The 26,371-nt window shown below is 48.4% G+C and overlaps 1 protein-coding gene across 2 annotated transcripts in view; it reads left to right on the top strand.

Annotated features, from left to right (window-relative positions):
- The window catches only part of OSBPL10 (oxysterol binding protein like 10), a 242,041-nt gene that overhangs the window by 500 nt on the left and 215,170 nt on the right, over positions 1-26,371 (top strand). The gene's annotated exons all lie outside the window — the stretch shown is intronic.

Genomic DNA, 26,371 nt, shown 5'->3' with positions numbered 1-26,371 from the left:
CAAGTCCGCCGCCCGCGCCCCCGCGCGGTCTCTGCTTCCCGGGTGTGGACTGTGGCGCCACCCGCGGCTGGGGACTGCCTGAGTACCTCGCCCTTTCTGCACCCTGGCGGGCACCGCAGCAGCGGGAGGGAGGCAGGAACCCTGGTTTTCCTAGGGTGCTGGAAGCTTTCGGAATCTCGAGTGCGGACGGGGAGCGCCCTGGGCGGTTCCGGTGTCCTACCTGCTAGCGGTTTCTGCACCCAAGAAGAAAGGCTGTGAGGGACCGGCAGAGAGGGGTTGTTATTTCCCGCTGCAGAAAGCGTTCAGTATTTATGGTCCAGTAGACTTCTTCCTACTCCGTAGTTAGTGTTAAAGTATGTTTAAAATATAACAAACAGCACCACTACCAACAAAGAGCCTGTCATTAGTCTTTGGAGTGCCCCCCACCCCCGGTGTGTACAGATCTTTCCCCAGTGGGTGGCTTAAACGTGCACTCAGTTTGTTATCATTAGTTCCTGTTCAGGTGCGTGTGAAGTTTCTTTGCTTCCCTCTCAAAGTTGGCAAGCCTTGAATTGGGCGTGGTGGCAGACGCTTGTAATCCCGCACTTCAGAGGCCGAGGCCAGTGGACTTGAGTTTGAGGCTAGCCTGGGCTACATAGTGAGTTCCAGACTAGTCTGAGCCACTTTGGGAGACCTTGCATCAAGAAAGAAGTTAGCAAGTCTATAGTGATGGACAGACTTCTGGAAGGGTCGAGGTGTCAGAGAAGGGCAATCTCAGCATACTTGGGTGATGACAATGTGTGGACTTAAGTTGTATGGAAGGACTTAAGGATCAGACTGACGTGTGTGTGTGTGTGTGTGTGTGTGTGTGTGTGTGTGTGTGTAGAAACAAACCAAAGGTGGACTGCCCATGCACTGACACTGTTGGAGTGATTTTTGGCCCTTCCTTCAGCAGTCCCTGGGTCCTAACTTGGGACGCTTATTGCTTTGTGCCTATGAGATTTGAATCTTACCATACAGTCTGGCTTATCTCTGCTGCTTGGACCAGACCACTCGGCTAGCTCTTCCTGTTTGGAAACGGTCTGATGGTTTCCAGATGAAATATGGGCTGTGAGTCCTGAACCCTACTTGTAGGATAGAGAACTCCCAGACTCACCCAGGGTTTCCTTGGAGATCTGTTACTATGTTAGTGGAGTTGCTTTTAACTTTTTAATCTTTTTTTTTCTTCCCCTCTCAAAATAGCTTCAGCGGCTGCTCTTACCTACCCCCCTACCCTACCCCTGATTTTTAAAAGCTGAAAACAGAGGTAAAGTGCATAGGAGGGGAGAGATAGGAGATGGCTAAGATGTGATTTTAGTTTTTGAAAGTTGTGTCTCTGCATGGCCTTGTCAGAGACACTTTGAAAGCGTGTTGGGCAATCATGCCCATCGCTGCCTCTTCAAGAGCTTATGGGGCCCGGCGGAGCGCCTGCCCCAGATAACAGGCATTTTCTTTGTGTGGCCATAGTATTTTACCTGCAACGAGTATTAAAGGATTTCACTCTCCATAGTGGATTTAGGAGGGATTTGGAGTTATGTCCTTTTTTTTTTTTTTAAACCAGCTTTTAAACCTGCTGTGGTATTTTGATTGGAGTCAGAGTTTGAGAAAAAGCAAAGAAAGTACTAGCAACCAGGAACTTAACCTAGGTAAAGTCTTGGGATGTGCACACTACTGAGCATGCTCAAGTGAGGTCTCAACATCCTGCCTTGCAGCTGCCAATGAATGTTCTTACCTCCCCAAAGTGTTTCCTCTAGTGGGTGATGGCTGAGTCCCGGCTTCTGTTCTATGCTGGGATTGCTCCGAACCATGACCCAAGGTCCAAGGTCCATTAGAGGTCAGAGGATGACATGCTGACCCTGTGAGAACACACTGCTCCTTTCTCTGGGGGGCTTGTAAAGAGAGAGAGAACTGTATCGGTGAAGAGGAAGAGAGAAGAGGACCAAAATAGGCACTGTTCAGTGACAGGAAGCTTGTTCAGTTATTTTCTTCCATCACAGGCATTTATTGAGGCCTTGCTGTGTGCCAAGCCCTGCTGAGGTGACTGCTGCCACTCAGGAGACAAGTCACAGGGGACTGACTCCTCATGAAGCCATTTGGGGAGCGGCTGGAGCCTGCCTGCATTAGATCCCTCCACCCCTTTTAAAAGCAGAATTGGCGTTTATTAAAAGACATTTTAAGGGGCCAGAGAGATGGCTCAGCGGTTAAGAGTAGTGGCTGTGCTTTCCGAGGACCTGGTTTCAATTCCCAGCACCCACATAGCAGCTCACAATGGTCTGTAACTCCAGAGGATCTGACAACTTCACACAGACATACATGTAGGTTAAACACCAACACACTAAAACAAATAAATGGAAAAAAAAAGCCAAAAATTAAGGTTAAAAAAAGTCATTTTAAAAACCATTGCTTTATTTATTTATTTATATATTTGCGTGTGCTCACGTGCACGCTCGTGTGTGTATGCATGTTCAGGTGTGTAGAGTAGTCCATCATGTGGAGGTTAGAGGACATCTTGAGGGGAGCTGGTTATCTCCTTCCTCCATGTGGGTCCCAGAATGAAATTCATCAGGCTTGGCAGCAGGTGTCTTCACCCTCTGAGCCATCTTGCCAGTTCCAAAGACATTTAAACACAGGCTTTAGGCATGAATGTGAAGCCGGGCGTGGTGGCGCACGCCTTTAATCCCAGCACTCGGGAGGCAGAGGCAGGTGGATCGCTGTGAGTTCGAGGCCAGCCTGGTCTACAAAGTGAGTTCCAGGACAGCCAAGGATACACAGAGAAACCCTGTCTCGAAAAAAAAAAAAACCCCAAAAAACAAAAAACAAAACAAAAACCCAAAAAGTGTGAGTGTGAGAAGAAAGAAAGAGGCGCTTGGGCAGGGACTAAGAGCACCGACGGTGTGGGGGTCTCTCAGCGATGCCTCTGTCTGGTTGTCACTGTTTTGAGATAGGGTCTCAGTGAGAGTAATCAAAGCAAGATGAAAAGATGTACCGAGGGGCTTCTCTAATTCATGATTACACATAGTTCAAGAAAACATCCGGAAACCGGACATGGGGCTCAAGCCTGTAGTTCCAGCTCTTGGGAGGCCAGGGCAGGAGGATGACTGCCAGTTCAAGCCTTGTCTGGGCTACAGAGTAAGGCCGAGTCCTAAAAAACAAACAAAAAATTAAAAAAATTTTAAAAATTAGATTTACAGTGTGGCTTTATAAATAATTCTTCCTCCTCTTCTTCCTTCTCCTCTTCTTCCTCTTCCTCCTCCTTCTTCTTCTTTGACTTTGGTTTTCTTGAGACAGGGTTTCTCTGTGTAGCCCTGGCTGTCCTAGACTCGCTTTGTAGACCAGGCTGGCCTTGAGCTCACAGAGATCCGCCTGCCTCTGCCTCCCTGTGTGCTAGGATTAAAGGCGTGGGCCACTGGGCCAGGCCGATACATTCTTCTTAACCAATGCTCAGGAGGACTTCAGGAGACAGCTGGGCTGGGAAGGCAGGGGGAGGGGATAGAGGAGCGGAGGACAGTATTCAGTGTGGATCAGTTTACACAGGCATCAAGAACTCTGCCTGCTTTATAATGGTTTTATTTATTTTTGCCAGGTGAGGTGGCGCACACCTGTAATCCCAGCACTTGGGAGGCAGAGGCAGGTGGATCTCAGTTTGAGGCCAGCCTGGTCTAGAAAGCTAGTCCAGGACAGCCAGGACTACACAGAGAAACCCTGTCTCAGAGAACCAGAAACAAAAAGTTTGTTTTAATTAAATTATTTATGTTACATTTGGAACAATTGAGTGCATGTGTGCATGCGCGCACACACACACACACACACACACGTATGCCACAGCACACAAGTAGAGAGCAGAGGATAGCTTATGGGGGGGGTCTGTTTTCTCTTTCCATTGTGTGGGTTGCAAGGATTGAACTCAGGTCCTCAGGCTTGGCTGCAAGTGCCTTTACCTGTTGAGCCATCTCATCGCCCCTGCTGCCTTCTTGCTTGCTTCTCATATAGAGTAAGCTGGGGAGGCCGTCTGTGCCAGCTCACAGTACACCTGGAAGCCTGCGAGAGAATATCAGATGTGCTAGCATGCTTTAGTTCACTTGGTTGGTGGGCTTTGGTGTTGTTTTCTTACAGGGTCTCACTGTAGCTCAGGCTGGTCTCGAACTCCCCATGTAGCTGAGGGTGACCCTGAGTGCTGGATTCTGTTGCTTCCACTTCCCCAGTGCTGAGTGGGGCTTGTGCACGCTAGGCAGGTGCTCTACCGACTGAGCCTGGCACTGGTTTCCTATCAAGATGAAAACTTTTGGGGCCTGGAGAGACGGCTTAGCAGTTACTGCTCCTCTACAGGTCTTGAGTTTGGTTCTCAGCACTCACATTAGTCAGCTCCAGGACCTGGTGCCTTCTTCTGGTCTCTGGGAATGCCGAGTGGCTTGTGATATACACACTCACACGTGCGCGCATGTGCACACACACTCACACGAAAAATATTTTAAAAAAATATTAGCTCTGGACCCTCTGTCTTCACTGTGGCATATGCATATATTACTTGTCCTTCTCTGTGAAGACCATGTCCTTCTGTGGTCAGGGGGTCTGACACACCTTGTGCCATGTCTGCTGTGACTTAGTGTCATCCCATCCTTTTCGGGTGGCTGCTAGTGACCAACTTGCCAGGGATTTCTTTTGGCTTCTGTCTAGAATAACATTTGGTCTTAAGAATGTAGTTTAGTCTCTAGTATTTTGGGGCTACTCTTCCTATTAAATATATCCGATTAAATCCTATTTAATATCGTATTAAAATATTAAAAACGGAGGGCTATAGCTGTAGCCTAATGATATTTGCTTTATATATACAAGGTTGTAGATTTTATATTCAGCACCCATATATACACATCCATGTGTAGATGTGTGTGTATACACACATCCATATATCTATCTCACTGGGTCATATATTAATTTCTAAAGTACATTGACTAAAATGAACTTTTAGCTGAGTGTGGTGGTGCACACCTTTACTCCTAGCACTGGGGAGGTTGAGGCAGGATGATCTCTGTGAGTTCTAGGTCAGCCAGGGGGTACATAGCAAGATTCTGTCTCAAAACAAAACAAATAAAGCAAAGTGAACATAGTAGATGCATTCAGGGTCCTGCAATACTTCCAGAGGCAACTGGCTGTACCAGAGTTGGCTGGCTGTGTCTTGGGCTTCCATTCTTGCACTGAAAGTGTTTGGATGTACTCCTCTCTAGGCTGCTCTAAGCTGTGCACACAAGTCCTTTGGGGACACCTGACTCTACTTCACTGTCTGTGACAACAATGAAATGGGTGCCTAAGATTCTAAAACAGTGCACCCTAAAATGCATTTGCTTCTGCTGTAAAACTATGTATTGTGGGCAGGAGAGATGGATCAGTGGTTAGAGCACTTGCTGCCTTTACGGAGGACTCGGGTTCGGTTCCCAGCACCCACACCAGGCAGCTCCCAACCACCTGTAACTCCAGTCCCAGGGGATTGGAACCCCCTTCCTACCTGTGCATGCACATGGTACACATATATACAATTAGGCACACATTAAATTAATTAATTGATTAATGTTTTTAAAAAAGGATTTATTGAGCATCCGTTTTGTGTCAGCCCCTCCCTGCAGGATCTAGACCTGTCTTCCTCCACGTCTTCATTTTTGTTGTAGTTATTGTTTTCTTTTTGAGCTTCTGATCCTTGCCGCCACCTCCCGAGTGCTGGGATTGCAGCCTTGCAGGGCCACTCTTAGTTTGGGCTGGAGACTGTTGGGGATGGGACCCTGGGCTTCCTGTATGCCAGGCAAGCACTCTACCACCTGGGCTGCATTCCCAGCTCCCGCTTTGAACCTGATTGTTTCCGCCAGTGTCCTGGATCCGTGGCGTCGTGAATGCGTTTCATTTTCTTTTCTGTTAAGTGCTGCAAGGAACGTAAGTTTTGTGCTCGGGCGTTCATTGGATTTCTATCGTAAGCGCCTTGTGTATTTTCTGTGAATGAGGGAAACCATACAGCACTGGCCGTTTGATCCCTTGAGTGGCAGGTGATAGCCCCTCCCCTATGCCGGGCAGCCTTGAGTGAGGAACTGTCAGCTGAGTTCTCGGGCAGCTGGCTGGCCTGTCCTTGAGGCACCCAGGGAACCACTTTACAGTCACTCTGAAAACATTCCAAGAGCTTCAGGGAACACTCCAGCCAGCCCCTCCCCGGTGCAGGAGGCCCCGGGTGAGTGACTTTTCTGGACAATCTACCCTGGTCTTCGAAGACGTCAATTTAAAAATTAAGTCAAAAATTGAATTTCCCTCCCTCCCTCCCTTCCTCCCTCCCTTCCTTCCTTGTATGTGTGGGGGCACAAACGTACCATGGCACATGTGTGGAGGCCAGAGGACAATTTGTGGAAGTCAGTTTTCTCCTGGATCCAACTTAGGTTGTCAGTTTTGGGGCAGGCATCTTTCCCTGATGAGCAATCTCGCCGGCTCCTGACTTCTCACTACAAGCCAATCCCGAGTGAACTTTGCTCAGATCATCCTGTGGCTGATTTCATCCCAGAAGCGCGTCCCTTGGATCTCAGGAGAAAGCTTGTGATTGGTGCAATTTGGGGGCCTGGGTTTAAGGCCTGTGATTGGCGGAATCGGAAGCTGTGCTCTGATTGGTGCGCAGCACTGAGGTTCTCTTGATTCCCATACTCCTTTTCTGCCTGTTCTGTTCATGTTTTCACCCTCCAGGGAACACCCCAACCCATGCTGCCACCTGTGTCCGGAGTGCCCCTCCTTATGTGCTGTGGTCTCTGTGTAGGAGGGTGGGCTAAGTGGAGACACACAGAGGCGACGCAGCTATAGCGTCTTAGTGTTGTTCATGGGGTGAACTAGGACGGGAGATGAGCAGAGGGCCGGGGTGATTAAGGACTGTGGACATGTAGAAAAGGTGGAGGACTGCAGTCCCAGCCATAAGAGCTGGGGGTCCTGACACCCAAGACTTGAGAGCCAGTGGTTGGTGGACCAGCATTAGCTGCTGCTAATGAGCCCCGGATCGTTGCTTGACAAGTGCAAGGCTGTGGAGGGTGAGGCCCCCGAGCCGTAGGCCTGTGACCCGAGCACTCGGTCATCTTAAGTCTCTGCCTGCTGGAGCATGGAGCCTTAAGTGCCACGTGTCAGGGTCCAGCGCTGCGTGTCTGTTAGCCCATTCCTCCGGCTGTTGTGGCTTGTTGAGGTCTTAGAACCAGAGACACGGAGGAAGCCTCTCTTTCCTCACTTGTGATCTCCATCTGCACAGAAGCAAGAATCCAACCCAGCCACCCAGTTGGTGATGTTGCCATCATGTGTGTGAGGCTCATGTGTGTTTTGGATAGGTTGCCATGTGTCCGCCTTCACTGCTGTTCTGTGTTTGGTTGTATAGATATACCATATACATGGATATACCAAATGGATGCATAACTTATATGTTATAGGTTGATTTTTGACCCACTTGGGTGCTGTTGCTGTGAATAGTCTAGAGCATGAATGTGTATTTCTTTTTTTTTTAAAGATTTATTTATTATGTATACTGTGCACATTAGATCACATTATACAGATGGTTGTGAGCCACCATGTGGTTGCTGGGAGTTGAACTCAGGACCTCTGGAAGAGCAGTCAGTGCTCTTAACCGCTGAGCCATCTCTCCAACCCGTGTATTTTTTTTTTTAACAAGAAATTAAAGTTGCATTTATCCTCTCTCTCTCTTCATGAATGCATGGCTTTGTGTGAAGGTCAGAGGACAACTTGTAGGACTTGGTTCCTTTTCTTTCATCATTGGCAAATGCCACACCCACAGCTTTCCCACTCCTCTGCCTGCCTCCTTTTTAAAAAATTATTATTTATTTATTTATTTTGGAGACACGATCTCCTGTATCTCAGGCTGGCCACACACTGTCTACTGAGCCAAAGATGACCTTCAGCTCCTCCCACCCCCTCACCCCAGGTGCTGGCATTGCAGGCCTGCACCCCCAGGGCCTGGTTTATTGGGTGCTGGGGATTGAACAGAGCTTCGTGCATGCCAGGCAAGCCCTGCTCTCTTAGAGGGAATTTCCCCACCTTGCGCCTCCTGTTTGCAGGTGGCTGCTGCTGTTCTAGACTCATCACTGCACCCCAGCAGTGTCTGGCAATCTTTTTTTTTTTTTTTTTGTCATTTCTCTGGCACATTGGACCTGCCACTGTCCCCATCCCCAGAACTCCTGTGACTACATTGAGGACCCACTCAGATAATCCAGGAGACTCTTGTCCTCTCAAGATCCTTAATCAGATTTGCTGTGTGCTATTGCCCCAACGATGGAAGGAAAACGGATTTCAGGGATGGGCCTGTTAGCATCACAGGGCTACAGTTTCTAAACTGGCTTAAAAAAATCTGTGTGTGTGTGTGTGTGTGTGTGTGTGTATGTGTGTGTGTGTGTGTGCGTTTTGGTCCTTGCCTTCCATCTTGTTTGAGACAGGCTCTCTTGTTTGCTGCTCTGTACCCCAGGAATTCTCTGGTTTCACCTCCCATCCCCTGTAGGAGTACTAGGACTGTGGATGTGTGAGCTTCCACAGGCTTCTGTGTGTTTTGGAGATCTAAATGCAAACTTCATGGTGGCATGTTAAACCCTTTATATACCGAGCTCCCTCTTCAGCCCCTGCTTCCATTTGTGAGGACCCAGGGGACTTTGGTAGTGTGGGGTGCACAGTGGGTGGCTGTCTGTGGCCCTGCTGGTGGTTCCTCACAGCCTGTTTGTGGACAGCTGTCTGAGGACTCCGGGGAGAGACAGTGATTTGGGCCTCTGTGCCCTGAGCGAAGGGTTGAAAATGATTGTGCTGGAAACTCCAAGGCTTTTTTTTTTGTAGCCCTTCCTGGCTCCTGCTGATGTGATTTGGGGCCGAGCCAAGACAGAATTGAAGAGAAAACAGTCCAGAATTTGATTTTTGACAACCCAGACTGGGTTGAATGTGGTCAGAGCCCAAAGGAAAGTGCTTTATTTGTGTCTCATACCATGATATCAATAACAGCGATAAAATTAGGAAACATTATATGTGGCTTTCTTTGTAACTCCATTATTTGAAGGTCAGATAAAGTCCTTTGGGCCATGAGTAACTTTCTCTTCTAGCCTTGCAAGTTTTGAGGGGACTATTTATGATGTTGTGTGGTTTGGTCCTTTTCTATAAATACATTGATGAAAACATAAAAGGGTGTGGGCTCAGAGTATAAGTCATTTGGCAGAGCTGTTGCCTTGGATGCCCCGAGTTTATCCTTGGCGCTGCACACGTGGCGTAATGATGGCATGGTGACGCTCACCTGTAATTCCAGTACTTTGGAAGTAGAGGCAGGGAGGGATCAAAAGTTTAAGTTTGTCTTCAGTTAGTTTGAGACCAGCCTGGACTCTGTGAGACCCCGTCTCAAAATGGAAGAAAGAAAGGGAGAGCCGGGGAGATGACTCACTGAGTAAAGGTGCTTGCTCTGTAAGAACAGCATGAGTTCAAAGCCCCAGCCCCCAGGTAAAGCCAGGCATGTTGGCATGTGCCTGTCACTCCAGCACGAGGGGAACGGGGGACGGGAAGATAAGAGAATCCAGTCTATCTGGAATGGTGAAGAGCTCCAGGTTGAGTGAGACCCTGTCTCAAAAAATAAAGGTGGAGGGGACAGCGAGGTGATGGGTTACTTTGACAAAGGCGCTTGCTGCGCAAGGCTGATGTCCCAGAATCCACAGAAAGGTAGAAGGAGGAAGATGGCTCCTGAAAGCTGCCCTCTGACCTGCACACCCGTGGCATCCCCAACAAGAACAGCAACAGGTAAAAAAAAAAAAATACGGATAATGATAGGAGAAGACACTGGACCTTGACTTCTGGCCCATGCACAGGCAAGCACACCTGCACACACTTGCACACATGCCTTCACTTTACACAAAGCTGAAAGGCAGCCTGTGTTAGCTCAGCCTTTGGCCTCTCATTACGAGGATGTTCTAAATTGCAGGGTCTGGAGGGAGCCTTTTGGTAAATGTGGGTGGGGCTAGGGGCCCTGCTGGCCTGTGCTCAGGGAGAGCGGAGTGGATGATGGGATACACACGACTTCCAATTTGTCTCTGCTGTTGTCAGTCTGTCAAGGCTTTGGCCAGTTGTCAGCAGTCTGTGAAACCCCCAGAGACAGCCCGGACAGAATCAAGGGAACCTTCAAAGTGCAGTGTAAGCTGGCGACTTACCCTTCAGGTCTCCTCCTCCACGCATGCAGTGTGGCTTGGCAGGATGTTTACACCCCAAATATTTATCGAGTACCTTTTGTGTGTGTGCCAAGTGCCACGCGAGTGGCAGGAGGTACAGTCTGGCCCTGCCTTAGGGAGCTGAGGGTCCCTACTAAGAGAGGGTTTGTAAGGAGCCTGAGAGGAAACAATATAGGCGGTATGATCTCCATAGCAACCGTGCAACCTCTATCATTGTGGACAAATGGTGGGACGGTTTCTAATAAAACTTTATTAAGGAAACAGGCAGTGGGTTGCACATAGCCTTCAGGGGGCAGCTTGATCACTGATCTCACACGACACTTAGATCCCTTATCTGTTACGCAAGTTATCAAGGTAGCCTTGCGTGGTGGTCCCGATCTTCTCGTGTGACCTTTAGCTTTCCTATGCTTCTGTCTTTCTCCCTTCTTCATTTCTTCAAAATGTGTATTATTGCTATGTGTGGGTATGCTTATGCCGTGGCGCATGTGTGGAGGTCAGAAGATAACTTTATGGGGTGGTAGCAGAGGATGTGGGAAACAGGGCATGTGTAGTCAGAAATCAGGGAGTGAACAGGAAGCAAGCTGGGCTGTCAACACTCAAGCCCCACCTCCCAGTGACGTACTTCCTTCAGGGAGGCCCCTCCTCCTAAGGCTTCCATGAACCTTCCCAAACAGTGCCAGCAGCTGGGGGGCAAGTGTGCAAACACGCAGGTCACTAGGGATGGTGATGATCAATTTTGGCGGCTTGGGTTTGGAATCATCTGGGAAGAAGTCTCAGTTGGGAATGATCTAGGCTAGGTCAGGGGCGAGCGTGTCTGTGAGTTTCTTCATGGGGTTAATTGAGGCGGGAAGGCCCAGCCTGATTGTGGGTCACACGCATTTCCCGGTCTAGGCCCTGGGCTGAATGAAGGGGAGAGAGTGAGCTAAGCATCGCCATCCAGTGGTCTGAGCTCCTCTACTTCAGTTGCCACGTGACCAGACACTTCGGCTCCTGCTGCGGTGTTGTAAGCTGGAACTGTGAGCTAACACAGCCCCCACCTCCTCCCGCCCTTTTAAGTCGCTTTTGCCAGGGTAGCGCATTACAGGCACGGGAGAAGTAGCCAAGGCAGGGGTGTTTCACCGTCAACCCTCAGCAGGCTCCGTGGAGAAGCAGAGGGCGTAGAAGTGAGAGGTGGGAGCTGCTGCTGCTGCTGCTGCTGCTGCTGCATCATGGCATGCTCTGGATGCAGCTAGGGAGAGCCCCAGCTGGACGTAGGGGATCCGAAGGGCAGAGAAGAAGGACCTTTCAGAGTAGGACGGGCCTTTCCTGAAGACGGGGCCCAGGGAAGGCTCTCCTGGAAGGGATTTGGGGAGGACGTTGATTTGAAGGTGCGGAGGGAGACAGATGGGCTTGAGTAGGGCCTGGAGTGCAGGTTGTATGTGGACAGAGGCCAAGCTTAGAAGGATGTCGTTTCCTGGTGGGGGGGGCACTCTTAAACCTTCAGACCACAGGTGTAAAATGCCTGCATTAGCACAAGGGCACTGACCTTGGAACAATCTAGTTATACAATTGCCCCACTTAGTCCTTTGGACAAATGGAGGTGCTTGCCACACAGATCTATCCATTCCCCTATTCTATAGCCGCAGAGCCCACTTAATCATTGTTTATTTATATATGCAGTTTGTTTACTTTGTGTGTATGTATGTGGGCACACATGCCATAGTGCTCCTGGGGAGGTCAGAGGACAAAGGGACATCAGTTTCCTCCTTCTGCTCTGTGGGTCCCAGGGATCAAAGTCAAGTCTTTAGTCTTGGTGGCAAGTGTCTCTGCCCTCTGAGCCACCCTTTTGGCTCTAACCCTTATATTCCAGGTGTCAGCAGGGCATTTACACCGTCATTTCCTGGATCTTTTTCTATCCCCCACTTCTTTTCCCCTTCCTGTTAGAATGAAGCTGGGAAGTGTGAAGGGGGTGGAGGGGGGGGGAGAACTAGCAAGCAGACGCAATGGCAGGAACCCTGGCGGCCGCGCTGAACCTTGAGTTCCAGGCAAGCCTGGCTGAAGTCCAGAAGAGACGCGGCCTTCATGTTTGTGTTTCAGAGCCTCGTCACAGTTTAATCTTCATCACTCCCCATGAGCAAGAGGGAGTCAGCACCTATTGTAAAGGCCCTGCTCACAGTCAGTTCTATGCCCACGGAGATGTAGGTAGAACTCCATGCTGCAGATAAAGCAGCTGGAAAGCAGCGGATGCTGTCCAGTTAGTGATGTAAAGTCTGGATTCGTATGAGTATGACTCTAAGGTGTCTTCTTGTCATTTGTTTTAAAACACTTGTTTATTTCATGCATCTGTTTGCCTGCATGTATGTATGTGCAGCATGTGTGTGCAGTGCTGGAGGTGGCCAGAAGAGGGCATGTGATACCCAGGAGCTGAATTACAGACAGTTGTGGGCTGCCATGTGAGTGCTGGGTTTTGTTTTGTTTTGTTTTTTTTCTTTTCTCTTTATTGCATGCGGGATCGAACCCAGGGTTTTGCACATGCTAGGCAAACACTTGAGCAAGCCTTTGATGAATCTTTACTTGGCCCCAAGGCCTCTGATTCATTAAGTTTGGTGAACTTTGACTGAAATAGGGTCAAGTATTTGTAAAATGAACTTTGTTTGGGGGATTTCTATTCTGCTTTGTTTTGTCTTGTTGGCTTTTCGAGACAGGGTTTCTCTGTGTAGCCCTGGCTGTCCTGGAACTCACTCTGTAGACCAGGCTGGCCTCAGACTCAGAGAGCCGCCTGTCTCTGCCTCCAAGTGTTAGGATTAAAGGTGTGCACCACCAGTGTCTGGCTTGTTTGGACTTTTGCTGTGTGTATAGATTGCCCTTACTCCTTCTCCTTGAAAGTGGCCCACTGGAGCTTGCATGGGGCCTGGCTGTAGAGTGCTTGCCTAGTATGCTTCAGACACTGGCCTTGGTCCCTAGCATTGAACAAACTGACTGTGGAGGTGCATACGTGTAATTCTCAAACTCTCAAGGATGAGGCAAGGCAATCATAAATTCAAAGTCATTGGGCTGGGTATGGTGGTGCATGCCTTAGAGACTGGTGGATCTTTGTGAGTTCGAGGCCAGCCTGGTCTACAAAGTGAGTTCCAGGATAGCCAGGGCTGCATAGAGAAACCCTGTCTCAAAAAACCAAACCAAAAAGTGGGAACACAGTTAGGGATGTGACTTAGTTGAGATCTTGGCTGGCAGGCGGGGTACCCTGGGCTCTGTTCCCAGCACTGCGTACACTAGGCATGGAGGTAGAGAGTCAGGAGGGTCAGGAGCTAAAGGCCAGCCTGGGCTACAGGAGAGCCTGTCTAAACAGCAAAAGAGGCCAAAAGCACAAAGCCAGTTCATGGGGAGCACTGTCGGGGCTGTTGTAGTTTTTATCCTGTCGGTGTGGTAAAGGCTCTGAGAAAAGCGCCTTAAAGGGGCTTAGTCTCCAGCACTGGGGCACTCACTGTCAGTGGAAAACAAGCAGTCTGATGAGTTGTTCCCTGGGATGAGCTTCTTAGTGCTCTCTGCCTTATACCTCACTCTAGGATCCCCTGCCCACGTGTGGGATGTCAAGATGGCTCCTCCCACATCAGTTAACATAGTCAAGATAATCCCCACAGGCCTGCCCAGCAGCCCTGGCCCAGGTGATCTAGACTCCGTCAATGACCCGTTATCACTGACATCGCTCCAGCTGTCTCTTTGTGGTGACTTATCACCCTGACTAATGGCGGCCTTCCTTCTTCTGAGGAGTTGGCAGCTGATACTGTGGTCCAAAGGGCATTGAGGCAACCAGTCTTAAAAGCCAGAACTTTAGGAGTTTTTGTTTCCAGGCTAACTCCACCAGAGAAAACATGGACACTTTAATTAATAATTTTATCTTGTGGGCATTGATGTTTTGCCTGCATATATGTCTGTGTGAGGATGTCACTCCCCCTGGAATTGGAGTTACAGACAGTTGTGAGCTGCCATGTGGGTGCTGGGAATTGAACCTGGGTCCTCGGGAAGAGCAGTCATTGTTCTTAGCCACTGAGCCACTTCTCCAGCCCCTCATGGGCAGCCTTAAAGCTGAATACAAAGGATTGTGAGCTGGTGGCTGCATCGGGACTTGCGCAAATCATGTAGCCCAGAGCCTCGCTGTTCTTTTTCTCTTATGCACAAAACCGCAACCTGATCGTTCACTTTGGTTAGCAGGAGCAGTTAGTGAGGAAGCCAAAAAGCAGGCTTAGTACAGGTAGGGACTTTGCTGGATTCTGGAAATATGGATAGGTCTTTGATGCGTTCCCTGTTTTGGCAGATATTGGGGCTAACCTGATGGGTTTTCAGGTCAGATTGTGCCTCCAGTGTGCTGTCAGTTGTGCTAAGGTCTGGGGCCTGTTACGTTTTCTTTTCTCATGCTCAATAGCAGGACAGGCCATTAAAATTTTTTTTTAAATTTTTTTGAGTGAGGCATAAAAGTGAGCACTTGGAGACCTTTGGACAAAGCACGAGAAGTGAACGAGGGTGGGGGAGGGGCGGTCTGTGAGGCCCAGGGTAAGTCTGAAGTCGTTCCTTTTTTCTTTTCTTTTGCAGTCAGGGTCTCATTTAGCCCAGGCTAGCTTAAGGGTCTCACTTAGCCCAGGCTGGCTCCAAGGTCTCTGTGTAGCTGAGGTGAAGCAGAGTGTGAGGTAAGCTGGACCGAGAGAGGGGGCATCTCTTCATGGCGCAGCACTGCATCCATCCCTGGTGCCCCTGGGCTTTCCCTCCTCTTCATTGCCTGTCCTGCTGTGTGCTTGATATTTTTGTTTGTTTTCTCTGTTCCTGTCTTATTTATATTACACACACACACACACACACACACACACACACACACACACACACACCCGCCGCCCCCTTGCTCTTTTGATAGCACCTCATGGTGACTTTGAACTTTTGAGCCTTTTGCCTGCGTCTCCCAAATGCTGGACTTTTCAGTGTGGCTGTTTCTTGGTTTCAAACTTTGCGTTCTTGCATGTGACAACTGCAGTAACTCAGGACCTGATGCGTGATTTCCGTGGAAGTGACACAGAGTTCGCTAATGCCATTTACATAGGACTCGCAGCGTTGGTTTTGGTTCCTGTACACTGAACTATCAAAGGGTGATGCATCCCTAGCAGAGTCCAAAGGGGTTAAAGATAAAAGGGGGTGGGATGCGGAGGGCTCGGAAAGATGGCTCAGTGGGTAAAGTGACCTCAGTTTGTTCCCTGGCACTCACCTCAAAAAACTGGGTGTCGTGTGTGTGTGTGTGTGTGTGTGTGTGTGTGTTTGTGTAGAAATTCCTTAGCGCTTAATATTAGTTGTTGCTCTTCCAAAGGACCTGGTTTCAATTCCCAGCACCCAAATGGCAGTTCACAACTGTCCATAAACCCCAGTTCCAGGGGGTCTGATGCCCTCTTCTGTCCTCTGAGGGCACTAGGCACAGCAAGGTACACAGATATACATGTGAGCAAAACATGAAAACAAAAACCGTAAACCAAGACAAAAGAAAGGCTGGGCATGGTGGTAGGTGTTGACAGTTCCCCATGCTGCAGTGTCAGAGACATGTGTGCCCTGGGTCTGGCTGGCTGGAGGGTCTAGCGGAATCTGCCAGCTCCAAGTGAGCTCAGACACCCTGTCTCTAGAATAAGGTGAAGAATGATAGAAAAGGGATCTGGCATCAACATCTGGCCTCTACACATGCACCCATGGGTGCATATACTCACATACACATGTGTGCACAGGCTTACAACACACACACACACACACACACACACACACAGACACACACACACCAGAGAGAGGCAGACAGAGAGAGAGAGAGAGAGAGAGAGAGAGAGAGAGAGAGAGAGAGAGACAGAGACAGAGACAGAGACAGAGACAGAGAGACAGAGAGACAGAGATCCACACACTCATATATGTATATAAAGCCAGGCACGGTGGCATACGCTGTAATCCCAGCACTCAGGGAGGCAGTGGCAGGCCTGGTCTAAAAAGGATAAATCAATTAGTAAGTGTCAATAGTTTGTTAGTACTAAGTAGTTCTTCGGTGGTGGTGGCTTATTGATAGCTTGTGTGAGGCCATGGGTTCAATTCCTAGTACAACAACAACAACAAAAAAAACATTAAAAGTGAGGGGTACTGCAGCTTAGTAGGTAGTGTGCAGTGTGTGAGCATCCAGGGCACCAAGCCCCATGCTTCATCCTCAACATCACATAAATTAGATGGAATGCTTATGCGAAGCACTTGGGAGGTAGAGGCAGGAGAACCAAGAGTTCAAGGTCAAGCAAGGCTAGCCTGGGCTACTGGAGACCTTCTCAACCATTACAAGCAGATAAACAAACAGCTCTTTGTATTATGGTAATGTCTATGTAAACTTGAAATTACATAGAATCTATTACATTTGAGTTATTTTTAAAAAAATGGGTATGGGGGCATGCAGCAAGTTCATGGCCAGATCTGCGATGTATCTTATAAAATTATCCAGTTTGCCTTAAGTGTGTCAGAAGTGTCCAACATTTTGGCTTCACTGAGCCACGGTGGAAGAAGAATTATCTTAGACCATGTATCATATAAACCACTGAGATAAACTGATGAACAAAACCAGAACCAAAAAAAAAAAAATTTGTACATAATTTTTGTGGCCTCTCCCATCCCTGTCTTCACGTAATAAGGTTTGGACGCCAAGGAGGCAGCCATCCTGCAGTCTATCCAGAAAATGCCTGGTGTCGTCATGGGGACTGAGCCATCCAGATACCAAGTACAAGGAACCGGGCTGAATTTGTTAGTGTCTGCAAGCAATTGTGCATTTAACTAGGTGAGGCAAGTCATTTGCAGCTTAGAGAAGGCTCATTAAGCCCTGGGGAGATTCGAGAGTTTATCCCTCCGTTAGTTGTTTGATATTACACAACCAGCGAGCCGTTTCATGGCAAACGGGGTGAAATGGTTAGCACGTTGCTGTTCTTCTCCAGTCCTGACAGGAAAATGAGACTAAACAGCCATTTATAAGCACCCCAAAAATTCATTCTCTTTCCCCCCCTCCTTCCCCACTTCCTTTGTGTGCCCATGTGTGCATGTGAGAGAGAGTGTAGGTGTACACATGTGGTGATAGAGAGCTCAGCTTGTGAGAGTGGGTTCTCTCCTTCCATGATGTGTGTCCCAGGGATTGAAATCAAACCATCAGACTTGGCGGCAAGTCCCTGTCTATAGACACTGAGTCTGTTTAAATCTACACTTTCGCCATCCAGCTCTGTCATCTAGAATTTTGATGCTTGTCTTAGAATGGCTTGCTGAATAAAGACGGCCAATGGAATGTGGCTTTGGAATGTCCCAGTGAAGATGGGCCTGTTTCTAAGCGGTGCCTGTGGACCCTGGGTGGTCCTGCTCTGATGGGACTATAGGATGAAGACCTCGGGGTTTGAGGTCAGTTTAAGTACTCGTTTCCTCGGTAAACTGGCAGGTACTCCAAGCTGGACCTCAGTTTGATTGCTGCTTAGAGTTCAAGGTGTGTGTGTGTGTGTGTGTGTGTGTGTGTGTGTGTGTGTGTGTGTGTGTTCGTGTGTGTGTGTGTGGTGTGTGTGGTGTGTGTGTGTGTGTGTGTGTGTGTGTGTGTGTGGTATGTGCACAGGGTCCCGTCACTGAGCTCACCACGTTCACTAGGCTGGCTGGCTTGTGAGCCCCAGGACATCCCTGGTTTCCACCTCTCCATCACTGGAATAATAAGTGTTTACCACCATACCTGGGTTTTTAAATGTGGTGTGATGGCTAACTCTGTCAACTTGTCACAACCTAGAACACCTGGGAAAGAGAGTCTTAATTAGGAATTGTCTACGTTGGGTTGGCCTCTGGGCTGAGCATATCCGTGTGGGAACTGTTTTAGTTAACTTAGCTGATATGGGAAGATGCAGCTCACGGGGGTCGGGGGGTGGGGGTGGAGGACATCATTCCTTTGGCATGAGGCTCTGAGCTGTGTGGAGGAATTGAGCACAGGGCTGGAGAGATGGCTCAGAGGTTAAGAGCACTGTCTGCTCTTCCAGAGGTCCTGAGTTCAATTCCCAGCAACCACATGATGGCTCACAGCCATCTATATAATGTGATCTGATGCCTTCATCTGGTCTGCAGGTATACATGCAGGCAGAGCAGTATAATAATAATATAATTAACATAATAAAAAATAAATCTTTAAAAAAAAAAGAGAGAAATTGAACTGAGCACAAACAAGTGAGCATGCGTGCATTTATCTCCCCTCTGCCCTTGCTTGTGGAGTAGATGTGCCCAGCAGTCTCAGGCTGTGACCCCTGTAGCTACAACCTGGAACTGTGAGCTAAAATAAACCCTTTGTCCCTGAGTGGCTTTTTGCCAGGGTATTTTATCATAGCACCAGAAATGCAACTAGGGGCTGTGCATTCTGGGAATCCTCAAGTCCTCATGCTTGAGGGACAAGGACTGTACTGACGGGGCCGTGCCCACAGCTTTCTCTTTCTATTAAGATGAGAGTCCGTGTGCTTTGATCTGTCAGCCGTCCCCTCATCATGGATCTGGGCAGTGGCTTTCAAATTAGTCAGGCTGGGCAGAGGTTAGCACTCCTGGTTTCTTCCTCGTGGCTGGTCACGGGTTCTGTCCTTCCTTGTCTTACAGCCCTGATGGGTGTGAGGTCATTGCCTTGACTCTGAGACACTTGGCCTTTAGTTTTCACCCTGGCTTCGAAGTCTTGTGGTAAGAGAATACAAAGAACAGATTAAGGAAAACTGGAGCAGAAGGTGTCCAAGTTTGCCCAGTGACGACATCCTCCTCTCGCCTCAGTGGCTGGCTGGCCTGGTTCTGTCCGCAGGAGCTCATTTGGGTAAAGGAATCTCTGCACCTTGCTCTCTTCAGGCAGTAAAGATGGCGGCACACAGGCCCTCAGTGTGGTGTATGCTACATTACTGCGGTGCCTCATTGGTGAGTGGACCTAATGTAACCCCCTACTTTGGCTGCCTGGAGGATCCAGTTAAGTGAGTCAGTGTTTGTAAGATTTGACGGCTAGTGCCTGGGACAAGTGAATTAAAAAAAAAAGATTTATTTATTATTATGTGTACAGTGCTCTGCCTTCATGTACACCTGCAGGCCAGAAGAGGGCATCGTATCACATTATAGATGGCTGTGAGCCACCATGTGGTTGCTGGGAATTGAACTCAGGACCTCTGGAAGAGCAGCCAGTGCTCTTAAGCTCTGAGCCATCTGTCCAGCCCGACAAGTGAGTGTTAAAGAAAGAAAATAGAGGCTGGAAGGATGACTCGGTGGTTAAGAGAGCACTTGCTATTCTTCCAGAGGACCAGGATTCAGTTACTCGTACCTTCATGACAGCCTGTAACTCAAGTTCTGGGGGCTCTGATGCCCTCTTCTGGCCTCTAAAAAGCACTGCACACATTTACTGTGCATACATACACACAGACAAAACACCCATACACATAAAATAAAAATAAATAAGTATTTTTTTTAAAAAAGAAAGAAGATAAAGGCTAGGTGTGGTGCTACATGTCTTTAATTTTAGTATTTGGGAGGCAGGGGCAGGTAGAATGCTATGAGTTCAAAAGTGAGTAGCCTGGCAAACATAGTGAGTTCTAGGGTAGCCAGGGCTACATAGTGAGATTTCTCTTAAAAAGTAAGGAGGAGGAGGAGGAGGAATAGGAGGAGGAAGAGGATTAAGAAGGAGAAGAAGAAGAATAGAAAGAAAGAAAGAAAATGTATCCGTACAAACACTCTGCATTTCTAGGAGTGGAAAAAAACTCAGAATGTTTTTTGTTTGTTTTTTGAAAGAGTCTCATGTAGTTCAGGCTTGTTTCTAACTTGCAGGGAGCCAAGGATGACCTTGAACCTCTGATGCTCCTGCCTCCACTTCCCTGATGCTGGGATTTGAACACAGGACTTCAAGCTTGCTTGACAAGCACGTCACTGACCGGGCCACATCCCCAACCCCTCTTGTCCTGTGTCTTGTCTTCAAGGCTGTTCTCAGGAGCCGCAGCTGAATTCTTTAGGGTATGCACAGTAAATCTTTTTATCCACTGGCTTAAAATTTCTAATGTTCACATGAATAGCCTAGTCATTCTCCTCAGCACTTGGCACTACTGGTGTGTGTGTGTGTGTGTGTGTGTGTGTGTGTCTCCTTGGAATCCAGAAGAGGGTATCAGTTCCTCTGGAGCTAGAGTTGTAGGCAATTGATTGGCATTAAATGTGGGCACTGGAAATTGAACCCGGGCTTTGTGCAAGAGTAGGTTTTCCTTTCTTGATTTTTTGAGACAGGGTTTCTCTATGTAGCCTTGGCTGTCCTGACTTGCTTTGTAGCCCAGGCTGGCCTTGAACTTCCTCCATCCTGGCTTGCTCTCTTTACTGCTGAACCGTCTCTCCAACTCCTTGAGTGTTTTTTTTTTCTCTTTTGTGTCTTTGTGTGTGTTATGCATGCTCAGGCCAGAGGAGAATGTTGGGCTCTCTCTGTCTTTGTCCCCTGAGACAGGTCTCACTGAACTGGGATCTCTGTTCCAGCTAGACTGCCTGGCCAGTGAAGCCCACTTCTCTGCCTGCTTCCCTACAGCCCGGGGTTCACAGGTGCAGGAGGCCATGCCTGGCTTTTTGCCTGGGGCCTGAGGAGTCAGACAGCCTTCTTTCCCACTGAGCAATGTCCCTCACCTGACTTCACACTTGTGGTGAACTAGCCCATTTCTCATAAGCTACTGAATCTTGGTATGCAGATCCGTTTCTAGTTTTTCTAGTTTTCCTTTATTGTCTTTTGGTGCATTTTGAGGTCTGTAGTGATGCACTGTATCTTACCCACCCCCACATCTGTCTGTCTGCCTGTCTGTCTCTCCCTCCTCTCACTTCTCTCTTTTGGTTGTTAAAGACAGGGTTTCTCTGTGTAGCCTCGGCTGTCCTGGACTCACTTTGTAGACCAGGCTGGCCTTGAACTCACAGAGATCCGCCTGCCTCTGCCTCCTGAGTGCTGGGATTAAAGGCGTGCGCCACCACCGCCCGGTGCCCACTCCTTTTTCTGAGACCAGATTTTGTGATTTATATCATCAGCTAACCTTGAGCTCACTGTGTAGTTGTGATTGGCCTCAAACTCTCAGGCATCTTCCTGCCTACGCTCTCAAGTTCTGTCACAAGAAAGCATTTTTATCTAGAGGCCTCAGTGACTGTAGAACAAGTGACGTAATAGAGAAATCAGGTTGAGTTGGGCCACATCCTACTTTCAGAGCATGAAGTTACTGGAAGTGGTTTTGGGATGGCAAACATTTGCTCCTGCCTGGGAGTGCTTCGGATAAGTCCTTGTAGGGGTGGTGTGTGTGTGTGTGTGTGTGTGTGTGTGTGTGTGTGTGTGTGTGTGTGTGCAAGCAGGAGGAACTGAGTTCAAATCCCCAGAGTCTTCCTAAAGTGGGACATAGTCGCATTCATATGTAATCTCAGGTGAGATGATAGGCAGATGTACAGACCATCCATCCATCCGTCTGTCTGTCTGTCTGTCCGTCTGTTCATCCATCCATCCTGGCAATATGCAGTATCAAACAACAGAAGAGAACGCCTATGTCAAACAAGGTGGAAGGTGAGGACCAGCATCCAGGGTTGCTCTCTGACCTGTGTGTGTGTTCTGTGCACACCTGTGAATACATGCACATCGCACACATTACACGAAGGGCCGTTCTTAGCCATTGGCGGCAGCTCTGGGTGAGGCTTGCTGGCTGATGCCCTTGGAGAGGTCGGTGATGGGCTTTTGGTGACGGTTTCCAGGGACAGGAAAGGGCAGAGGAGTTATTTGGTTTCTGAGCTGATAAAAGGGTCGGGACAAGTCTTTCCTCTTACTGGGAGATGGATGCTTTACATTTTATTTGTTGATTTGCTATGTGTACGGCGTGTGTAGAGGCGAGAGGGACTCGGAACGGCTGCTTCTTTCCTTCCACTCTGTGGGTACCAGGGACTGAAGTGGGGTTCCTAGGCCTGTGGCAAGCACCCTTACCCACTGAGCCATCGTGCCAGCCCTGACATAAATGCTTCCAGGAGAAGGACCTGCTTTGTGGGAAATTGCTTGTAAGCTTACAGGGGCTGTTTTGTCCCTGCTTTTCCATTTGGGTCAAAGGGCTCCGTGAGGAATTTGGCCTAAGGATAAGGGGTTTAAGTGGATTCCCTCGTTACACCTCGCTCCTAGAGCTGTTTACACAAATACTCCTTTAGTTGTACATGAGAACTGAATGATGGGTCTGCTTTGTTCACTTTTACCCTGGGTTAGTGAACACTGAGCCTGGTGGAGGCGGCTGAGGCTCTCAGTGACAAGCTGGTGCCAGCCTCATTCTGAGGGATTGTCCTGGAACCAGGGCTGTAGAGATAAGATGCTCATAGGAACATATCTGTGTGTGTGTATACATGTGTGCATGTGTATATGGATGTGTGTATATGTTTGTGTATATGGGCTTATATGTGTATATGTATGTGTGTGTATGCATGTATGTGTGTGGTGTATATGTATATGTTTGTATGTGTGTTTATATGTGTATATGTGTGTGTGGTATATATGTTTGTATGTGTGTTTATATGTATGTATTTATATATGTATATATGTATGTATGTATATGTGTGTGTAGTGTATGTGATATGTTTGTATGTGTGTTTATATGTGTATGTGTGTGTGTGTGTGTGTGTGTGTGTGTGTGTGTGTGTGGTGCTGGGGGTGATAAGCCTTCACTCTACCACTGAGCAGCATTCCCCAGTGTAGTCAAGTGCTTTGAGTGGAGGCCGACTGAGATGGTCAGTGATGTCAATGTCACATGATCTGGAATCACCTGGGAAGAGAGTTTCAAAGAGAGTCTTGATCCAGTTGGCCTGTGGGCATGTCTACGGGGGACTGTCCTGACTGTATCAGCCCACTGTGGGTGGCACCATTCCCTAGGTAGGGGTCCCCCCAAACCGTATGAATGGAGGAACTGAACGCAGGCCCGATCCACCAGGCTCCTGCCGCCTGGCTTCTCTGCCTTGATGAACTGTTACCTGAGGTTGTCAGCCTAATAAGCTGTTTCTCCCTTATGTTTATTTTGTCACAGCTGACAGGAGCAAAGCTCAGACACTGACAGGCCCATGTGCTGGATGGGCTCTCTGAGAGTCCCTGCCTGCAGGAGCTCTGGGTCTTGAGCTCCTTGCTTCTCTGGGCTTTTCAGTATTTGATTCCATCAGCTTGTGGAGGGGCGTTGAATACACCGGGTCCCAAAGGGACAGTTGTACCTAAATGTCCAACAGCAGCTTTGAACCTGCATCTGAGAGAGCTGCCTGTCAGGTACTAGAATGACAACATGTCACACTCCAAGAGTAATCCTGGCATTTTTCCTATATCCCTTTTCTGGATCCGTTTTCCAAAATAAATCAAAGTAATGTCTCACAAAGGGAAGCTAACAATTCTCTTTGTGGGCCGTGGCACTGGGGCCTCGGAGCCTTGGAGCCTCGGATGACCTTGTCCCCTCCTTTGCTTTACAGGTGAAGAATGTCCCCAGAGAGATGAAGTTTAGTTTATAGCAAGAGTTCATGCAGAGTTAGAGCAAGAAATTGGATCTGGCTTCTCAGATGGCGCTGGACAAGGTCCAGGAGGTGGATGTAAAAATGGCTTTTTTTTTTTTTAACCCTGTGGTTTTGTTAAATAGCAGACAATACTTCCTGGCTTCATATTTTCTGGCTGGTGCCCCAAGGCTCACCTGATGTTCTGGTTTATTTATTAGCTGTACTGAGTGATGGAGAAGACTCCAATATGTGCAGAGAGCTTGCCGGCCTGGACAGCCGTGTCCTGAAAGATATTAAACAGTGACTTGGAGATAACATATAGCATCTCATGCTAGTTTCTTTTAGTTAGCTGCAAGAACAGAGTAGGAGTTTCAATAGCCAGAGTTGCTTTTTATTTTAGCGTGACTTCTAAAGACAGCGTCTCCATCCCAGGCTGGCGTCAGACTCAGTACATAGGCAAGGCTAAAGCTGGACCCTTTATCTTCTCGCCTCTAGCTCCTGAGTGCCAGTGCTTACTAGATTGGGGTGGGGTTTCAGGCGGATGTGAGCCACTTGACATGGGTGCTGGGCATAGATGTTGGGGCCTCTGCCAGAGCAGCAAGCACTTTTAACCTTTGAGCCATCTGTCTAGCCTGGGATCAGTTCTTGGCGGCACCCTGTCTTGTTGCAAGTGTGGTGTTTGATCCCATTGCACACTTGTTGGGGAAGGGATCTAGGCACCGGTTTGTGAGGGGCACTGTCATTTTGTGAGGGTTTTTTTTTTTTTTAACTTTCAGTAGGGGAGAATTTACTTGTTACTTTGGCTCTGCAAAGTGGCGATACCCCAAGGACTAGTGACTGACAGAAATCAGTGGCAGCTCTCACAACCCAGCGCCAATCTTTCCATGGTCCGTGTCCAGAGAACCACTTTAGATGTACTCTTGCTTTGTAGACATCTGGGTCTCTTGGTAGCTTCAATTTCAGCTCCCTCCCTTGCAAACAGCAGCAAAGGCTAAACCCTTGTGTGCGCTTTGTCTTTAACTCACCAGGGAGGGACGACACACCAGCGAGTGATCACGTATGAGCCTCAAGTCCCACAATGGGACTCTATGGTGGTGCTTACCCAACAGGGTTTCATGACAGTGTACCCCAGACTGGCTAGCTTCTTTCCCCACAGAATCACTGCTGTTGCTCAAAAATCTTCCAGGGGTGCTTTCATGGGATGACCTTCAGAATAAGTTACCAGCTGCAGCAGCAAAGCTGCCTCTGCCTGCTTCACAGTCTTTCCTCAATTTTATCTAAAAATGGCATCAACCAAGAGAGCTGTGCCCGCCTCTCGTTGCCACCCTGGGTTGTGTTGACGTCATTGCTCTCTAGACCTTATAGTTGGTTCAAGAGAGATGGACTTCTCCGACGTGAGCAAACAGTGGTGGTGGATGGCAGTGGGCCTCTTCGGTGTTTGTTTGGAGGAAACAAAAATGTTTATTTTATGTGTAAGTGCAACAGTAAAGGAAAAACGACCAGAATCCAGGTGTTGCTGTGGCACCAGGTTGCCCCTGGTATGCCAGCCAGCATGGCTTTTGAATGAGGTCATCTCCTCACACAAAGACCTCCAAGATGGCCTGATTTACAGCCTCACGAGCAAGGGCAACATCCTTAAAAGGCTGCCATTAAAAACAGTTGGAGCTGGAGAGATGGCTCAGAGGTTAAGAGCACTGGCTGCTCTTCCAGAGGTCCTGAGTTCAATTCCCAGCAACCACATGGGGGCTCACAACCATCTATAATGAGGTCTGGGGCCCTCTTCTGGCCTGCAGGTGTACACGCAGGCAGAACACTGAATACATAATAACAAATAAATAAGTCTTTACAAAAAACAATATTAATTAAACATGGTAGTGTATTTCAGGACTACGTTTTCCTACCAGATATATTTTGTTGATATTCACGCAATGTGACCCTCTCCTCTCCCCCTTCCTCTTCCCAATTTTCATGCGTGTGTGTGTGTGTGTGTGTGTGTGTGTGTGTGTGTGACGGGAGCATGGACACCTTACTAGTGGCTGTAGTTTAGAAGAAAATCTCTCCCACTCCTCTAATAACCACTAAGTGCCTGGCTCTCCTCAGGAGGGGTGGGAGCCTTACAAGTCCCTCTCCCCAAAGGCTGTCAGTTTTCACATGGTTAATTTGCCTCTGTTCTCTAGATGCTTGCAAGGCTGGCTTGGGCTTGCTTTTCTGGGGAACCTGTTGACAGGCCCTGATGGACTGTAGCATGCTTTTTCTAGTCCCTGTTTCCTCTTCCACTGCCTCCACCTTGTGGAAACCTATGTCCTGTGCTGGGGAGCAGGAGGTGGATGTCAACCCTTCAGAAAGCATGCTGGTTAGGACCATAGGCAGCTTAGGGGTTTTGTCTTATTTTTATTTTATGTGTATGGGTGTTTCTGCCTGAGTGTATGCATGTGCATCGTATGCATTCAATTACAGAGAAGGCCAGAGGAGGGCGTTGCATCTTCTGAAACTGGAGTTAGAGGCAGTTGTTAGCTGCCATGTAGGTGCTGGGAACTGAACACAGGTCCTGCGTGTGAGGAATAGGTCCTCTTAGCAGCTGAGACATCACTCCAGCACTGTAGTTGGGGATTTAGAGTATTTCTGAGAATGAACCAGATTGGATGGTG

The sequence above is a fragment of the Acomys minous genome (genome assembly GCF_964271855.1).
Source record: "Acomys minous genome assembly, chromosome: 13".
Lineage (NCBI taxonomy): Eukaryota > Metazoa > Chordata > Mammalia > Rodentia > Muridae > Acomys > Acomys minous.
Note: the sequence above shows the minus strand (reverse complement) of the source record. Positions and strands in the feature narration are given on the sequence as shown.